Raw genomic sequence first — 7,160 nt, 5'->3', positions numbered from 1 at the left:
CAAAGAACCTATATCCCGAAAATGAAAGTTATATATGCCAACAATAAGTTGCTAGAGCACTTTAAAGGCTCAAAATTGACCCCAAAATAAGGCAATGTTTACCGTTGTTTTTACGACAGAAACCGAATTGGTTATTTACAAAAATGAATCTGTCGACAGGTCCGGAATTTTATCTTTGAAACGCCACACTTTTCTTTGAAATCGCTTTATTAGTTCTCGTCCAATAAGCGTTTTTGTGAAGCTCTAAAAATTACAACTACAACATTTGAACATAGCCCCCATACCTTAAGGTAAGACGTATTCTACGTCAAAATAGTACCCTGAAATGCCACTTTAATAGGGTTGAGCTCTTCCAGAAGGTTTGACTGTTGCAGTTCCAGTGCTGTTAGAACAAATCGAACCCAGGTTCTGCCGGATGGCAGTGTTCATCTCTAAACACTGTGCCACGGCGGCACGATATGTTTAACTTTGTTCTTATTTTTAGAGACCGTTACTGATTTATTTGTCAATATCCTTAGTCATAGAGACCAGTTACTGTCAAAACTCGACAGTTTTTCTGGTTTTTAAGAGCCTCGAAAAGGTTTTCTAACTTAGCATGTAACTAAGGTACAAAGTGACTTAACGGAAAATCTACTGCTTTGGAACTAAAACGTGACTAAAAATGTTTATATCTTTGAAGGTCTTTGGACGACTTCAGCAGGATTCATTCCAGTTTATCGACTAATTTAATGATTTGATACATATCGATAATTCAATGAACTTCAAAAACACTAAAATCCGATAGCTCAACAAAATTCGATAAATCGACTAATTTCGATAACTGTGAAATTCCAGGGCTCGATAAATTTCGATAACTCAAATATGTATATATCTTTGGATAACTTTATACATTTTTAATTTTGACAGTCCCATATTTTTCGAAAGCTATCGAAAAGTTTCTATATTACACTCCGTTAACACGCTAAAATCCGATAAGCAGTGATAACTCGATAAACATATATAACCTTGAAATTTCGATAAATCCAATGATTGAAAATTGAATCAACTTCGATTCGATAAATCGACCAATTTTAGTAGATCTATAATTATCGACAGCTCCGTAAGTTGAAAGAACTTGATGCATTACGATAGCTCGATAAATTTCGCTAAGTCTATAAATAATGATAATTAAATAAACATTGATACCTTGATAAATTTCTTTAACTTGAAAAATTTCAATAATCGCATAAATTTTTATAACTCGATAACTAGCCGTAAATTTCGACAACTAAGTATCTGTGTCTATTAATTTCGACAGCTTAATAAACATTGATCAATTTGAATAATTCGATAAGTTCCGATACCAAATTTATGTTAGCGTGTTAATATCTATATATTAATATGCTAACATAAATTTTGTCTCCGTTCGTTTGGCGATTCTACCGAACCGATTTCAAAACCAAGAACACCGTTGGAAAGGCATTTTTCCGTAGAGTTTTATGGTTTCGCAATTGGTTGAAAAGTACGGCCAAAACCGTCGTTTAAACATTTTCGAATTGTGTATATATGTTGCTGCAACATATTCAATTTGACATGTTTCGCCTGTTGTTTCACTACACATTTGAAATTAAGCTTTGAAATAAAGATAAATATGAAGAAATAAATGATAACGATGAAGTCAAAAGAAAAGAAGGCAAAAGTGAAGATAAAGACGAAAATGGAGACAATGACAGATACATAAGAATTAGGGTAACTGAAAGGGTAAGAACATTTCTTGAATTTATGAAGTGAAACTTCTATTGCGGCAGTTGGTTGGTTGGGAGTAAATTGTCAAATTCAAGGGGAATAATGCACATGGAAATGGCTCTCAGCGGTTTAGCGGTTTGAGAATAAAAACAAAAACAAAGAGGTAAATTTAAACACATTAAGGTAAAGGTGAAGAGGAATATGCAAAAATAAGGATATATATGAAGAAAAGGATGAGGATGAAGATCGATATTGTTATCGATATAAAACTCGATATTTTTATCGATATAATAATCGATATTGCTATCGATAAAATAATCGATGTTGTTATCGATACTGTTATTCATCAAATAACCGCTATTGTAATCGATATAGTAATCAATATAAAAATCGATATTGTTATCGATATAAAACTCGATATTTTTATCGATATAATAATCGATATTGCTATCGATAAAATAATCGATGTTGTTATCGATACTGTTATTCATCAAATAACCGCTATTGTAATCGATATAGTAATCAATATAAAAATCGATATTGTTATCGATACAATAATGGATATTGTTATCGGTATAATAATCGATTAAATAATTGGTTTTTTATCGATTTAGTAATTTATATTGTTATCGATATGTACAATAATCGATACTGATGATTGTTATATTTATCGATGAATTAATCGATTTTGCGATCGTTGTATTTTTCTATATGTTTATGGATATTGTTATCGGTATTTTTATCGACACAGTTATCAACAGGGTTATCGATGTAATAATCGGAACATGGAATGTGAACACATTACATGACATCACATCACATTATATAACATGATATGAACAGACATCATATGATATTACATCACATAATATGATATCACATCACACGATATCACTTGACATGACGTCATATGATATGACATCACATTATATGGCATGACGTCACATGACTTGACATCACATGATATGACATCGTATGACATGACATGGCATCACATGATATGACATCATATGGTATGACATCATATGGTATGACATCATATGACATGACATCAGAGGGTATGACATGACATGACATCCTATCACATCACATAAAATCACGTCACATCTTATCACGTCATCGCACCTCGTGAATAGAAAAAGAAAAGGATATAAGCAAAGATGTGAAAGATAAAAGCTAAGATGAAGACCAAGGTAAATTTACCGATTTCAAAACCAAAAACACCGTTGGAAAGGTAATTTTCTGTAGATGAGGAGAGATTTATAGTTTCGAAAGTGGTTGAAAATTGTCGTTTAAAAATTTCCATATTTGTGCATGGTTGTTTTTGCAACCTGTTCAATTTAAGCTGTTTCGCATTTTATTTTACTTCGTATTTGAAATTAAACTTCAAAGTAAAGATAAATATGAAGATGAAGAAACAANAGTGTAACGAGTTATCAAAATGTTTAGATAGTTTTCGAAAAATGTGGAGATGTTAAAAATTAAAATTTATAAAGGTATCCAAAGTTTTACATTTTTGAGTTATCGAAATTTATCGAGCCATCGAATTTCACAGTTATTGAAATTGGTCGAGTTAACGAATTTTGTTGAGTTATCGAATTTTAGTGTTCTTGAAATTCATCGAACTATCGATATGTATCAAATCATTGAAATTTATCGATAAACTTGAATGTATCGGAACAATTCCAAGTCCTGCCGAAGTCCTCCAAAGACCTTCTCAGATAAAAAAAAAATTAGTTACGTTTTAGCAGAAGATTTTCCAGTTAGTTTATTTGTACCGTATAAGTTTTGCTACGTGTAAAGTTAGAAAACCTCTCCAAGGCTTCTAAAACTAGAAAAACTGTCGAATTTCGACAGTAACTGGCACTCTAGTATAGATTTAACGGTCTAACGAAATTTTTTAGTACTTAATAGTTAGAGATATTGATAAAGTCTTTTCATTCCATATGTAATAAATATCCATATTTTATCGATATACTTTAGATAGTTATCGATATATTTTTGGAAAATTTTCAATTTAATTATGGATTTTCTATAAAAATAAACCTACAGACATATCTAGCGAAATTTATGGTGATTTCGTTTCTACCAAAACATATCGAATTTTGATTGCCCCTTTCTCGGTTTGTGTTCGATTCTTAATTATTTATTATCAAACAATAAAATAAAGTTCCCGGGGGTATTTAAAGAAGATTAAAAAATCAGAAATTTCCCTCGATGTGAATTAACCCTAGAATACTAACATTCGCTTGTGAGGCGGAACGAGCTCGGTTTTCGCGCGATATTTCAGGAACACTTTTAATGAACTTTTAAGCGTTCGCGCCAACTCAGCCTAGCGCTGTACGAGGCTGTTAGCAGACGCACATTGTACAGTGGCCTTGGGCGGCTGAGTTCCACGCCCTCTTGACGCCGGACAGGCGTACGTTAGTAGTAAAGGTATTTATTTTTGCTGTACTTATTTCAGTTTTTAACATGTTTGTGGGCTATTTTCTCTTTTGAACAAAATTTTTTTTTTACTTTTCGACATAGGTACCCCCTATGAAGAGCAAGTTCTAAAATGTTCGGAAAAAATATCGTTGAATGGAACCGATAGTGGTAACAATTTGGATGAAGATTTCAGTGAATGGGCCTTATGAATAAAAACTAAGCAGTTGCTTTTTTTTTAAGATTTCAAACCTTTTGCTTGATTTATTCAAATAACTTTACGTAAAAGGTCTGAAATTTTAAGAAAAGAGCAATTGTTTAGCTTTTATTCATAAGGCCCAATGTGATAAAAAAAAGTCGATTTCATTTGTAAGTACAAGTCACAATAGAAAAGATAAACAACTAATTCCTCATAGGTGTGAAAGTAAATACGAATACCTTTTAGATAATTTATATTAAATAAATATATTTTTTAAATAATAAATATATTTTTTTTTGAATTTTTTAAAATGACCCCATTAAAAAGATTATAAAATCTGTGTTATTTTTCAATACGAATTATTATTATTAATACTAAAAAAATTATTAAATTATTTAATTTTTTTACTTTAAAAACATATGAAATATGTTTAAGCCCATTTTTTAAATAAATTTTAGGTTTTAAAAAGACAAAATTTAAAATTTTTTTCAAAGTAGCCTCGCAGGCGAACGTTAGTATTAAAGGAATAACAAAAAAGGTCAGTATTCTAGGGTTAAGAATTTGAAGTTTATCAAATACTCAGATGAATAGGATTACAAGTACGATTACCCAATGCACATAACGTTACCTTAATGAAGAAAGGCCCTATCTAATATTTTTTTTTTTTTTTTACAAAGTGATTATTAAGCTTTATAAAAACCACGGATCTTTGATTGCGAATATTTTCAAAGCCCTGGCTTTTAACAAACACAGAAACTAATTTAATGATGTAGTAGGTGTTTTCAAATTATTCTTAGTCGTTGGTGTGTAATCTACTCCCTTTTATACAAAGCGGAATTTCGTAAAAAATGAGTTAGGGCCTTTCTATATTAAGGTAACGATATGTATGTATAAATATTTTTTTACTGACTTCGGTATTTTTCCTATACAAAAAAAAAGAAAACAATCACGCATCCGTTTTATGGAGAAAACGAGCAACAGCATCAGTAAAAAAAATTCTCAAAAATCAACGGGTAGTTTATAACCACTTCAAACTTGTTCTACAAAACTGCATACTCAAAAAAAAATTATAATATTTTTTTTTTTTTAGTTGAAAATTATGGGGAAAATATGTCGAATTTTCCTAAATTTTGTAAAAACTTTGAATCATTAATTTATATGTCATTTGATGGAGAATAAGCTATATTTTTATTAAAAATTAACGCCAAAAATTTTATTACGTAAAACATTGCAAATATTAAAAAAAAAAACACTACACGGAAACATATTCTGGTTAGTGTATGTCTCTAAATCTTTTTGTCCCACTATTCATTATTTGTAGTCATTTATTATCAATTTAAATCATTTACTGACCAATTTCTAACGTATTTACCTCTTCGCTTGGAATTGTGCATGAAATTTGCTTTTCAAATTCGATTGTCACTGAAATGCCATCTTTACTTATATTTTGTATTTATTACCAGTAAATACTTTGCGCTTATCTGCGATCACCACATTTCCTGTTAAGACATGTAACGGTACTCATTTCACTTTTGACTTTTCTAATATGTATGTATATGTACTTACATAGTCATAGACATGTGTACGTGTGTGAGATTGTGCCGATATACGTACGCATGTATGTTTTTACAACTTGTCAAGCGACAGTATCTAAAGTGTATACACTTGACTGGACAGCGAAAATTCTTGCATCATAAATATTAACAAACCAAAAAGGTAGCAACAGTAAAAGCAACAAAGAAAAGAAAACGAATGAGAATAACACAACGATGTTCGCATTAGAACACCTCTGCTGCCAAATTCAAAGGCCTGTCTTGCTGTATACTTTTCGGCTGCTATATAGAAAGGGTCCTCCTTTTTTTCTCCTCCCCCTCTCTAATTTCTCTTAAGAACCTACTTGGCAACCACTTGCACTTGACGTGCTCAATTTCCATGGTTAGCTACTTTCCAGACTGGTTGAATGTTCTGCGAAGCGTAGCTTAAGCTAGCTGCATNATTCTACTTTGCATTCCCCGAAATGAAACAAAGAAGCGAAATAAATAAAATATTGTAGGACATTCTACTTTGCAATACTAGCAATGCATAAAAGAAGCGAAAAAATTCGAAGGCATTATAACGCTAGAACACGTTACCACTAAAAGCGATTACCAATTTTTTGCTGGGTGTATGTATATAAGTAGTATGTATGTGTGCAAGTACCAAGTGAAATGGAAAAACATTTTCGAAATACGAAAATTGTAGTTGCTGTTTGGGACAAGCGTATTCACACACACACACGTACGCAGATGCACATATTTTGGTAAGCGTTGACTTGAAAACAGTGTGGGTGTTAACTGTTGTAGAACTAGTTAGAGGAAAGGCAGCAGACGTTCATTGGTTCAACACTTGCCCTTATAGAGACCAAGAAAATTAGTACAAAAAGAAAGAACTAGATGAGGGCAAATAAAAAGTTAAGCATTTCAAGTCAACGACTTCGTAAACACTTTCTTTTGAAGGGAACTTTTTTTTTCGCAAAATAGGAAGGTAAAATAAAACTTTGTTAAGAAAATATGTATTTACGTATGTATGTATACTTTTTGTGCATTTCTCCTTTAAGCTTTCCATTTCAACTATTTGTTGTTATAATCTTTTTGTAGTTGTCGGTATTTGAGCAATAAATGTCTAACACGATTATGGAAACAAAAAATTGTCGTGTTTTCTTTGGTTTTGGTCAATCTTACTAATATTATAAATGTGAAAGTTTGTATGTGTGGATGTTTGGGAAATCATCACGCGGAAACGACTGAACGGATTTGCATGAAATTTTGTACGA

Source organism: Rhagoletis zephyria, unplaced genomic scaffold (genome assembly GCF_001687245.7).
Source record: "Rhagoletis zephyria isolate East Lansing unplaced genomic scaffold, Rhagoletis_zephyria_1.1 Rzeph_scaffold_00128, whole genome shotgun sequence".
In the NCBI taxonomy this organism is placed as follows: Eukaryota; Metazoa; Arthropoda; class Insecta; order Diptera; family Tephritidae; genus Rhagoletis; species Rhagoletis zephyria.
This window is presented reverse-complemented; position numbering follows the sequence as displayed.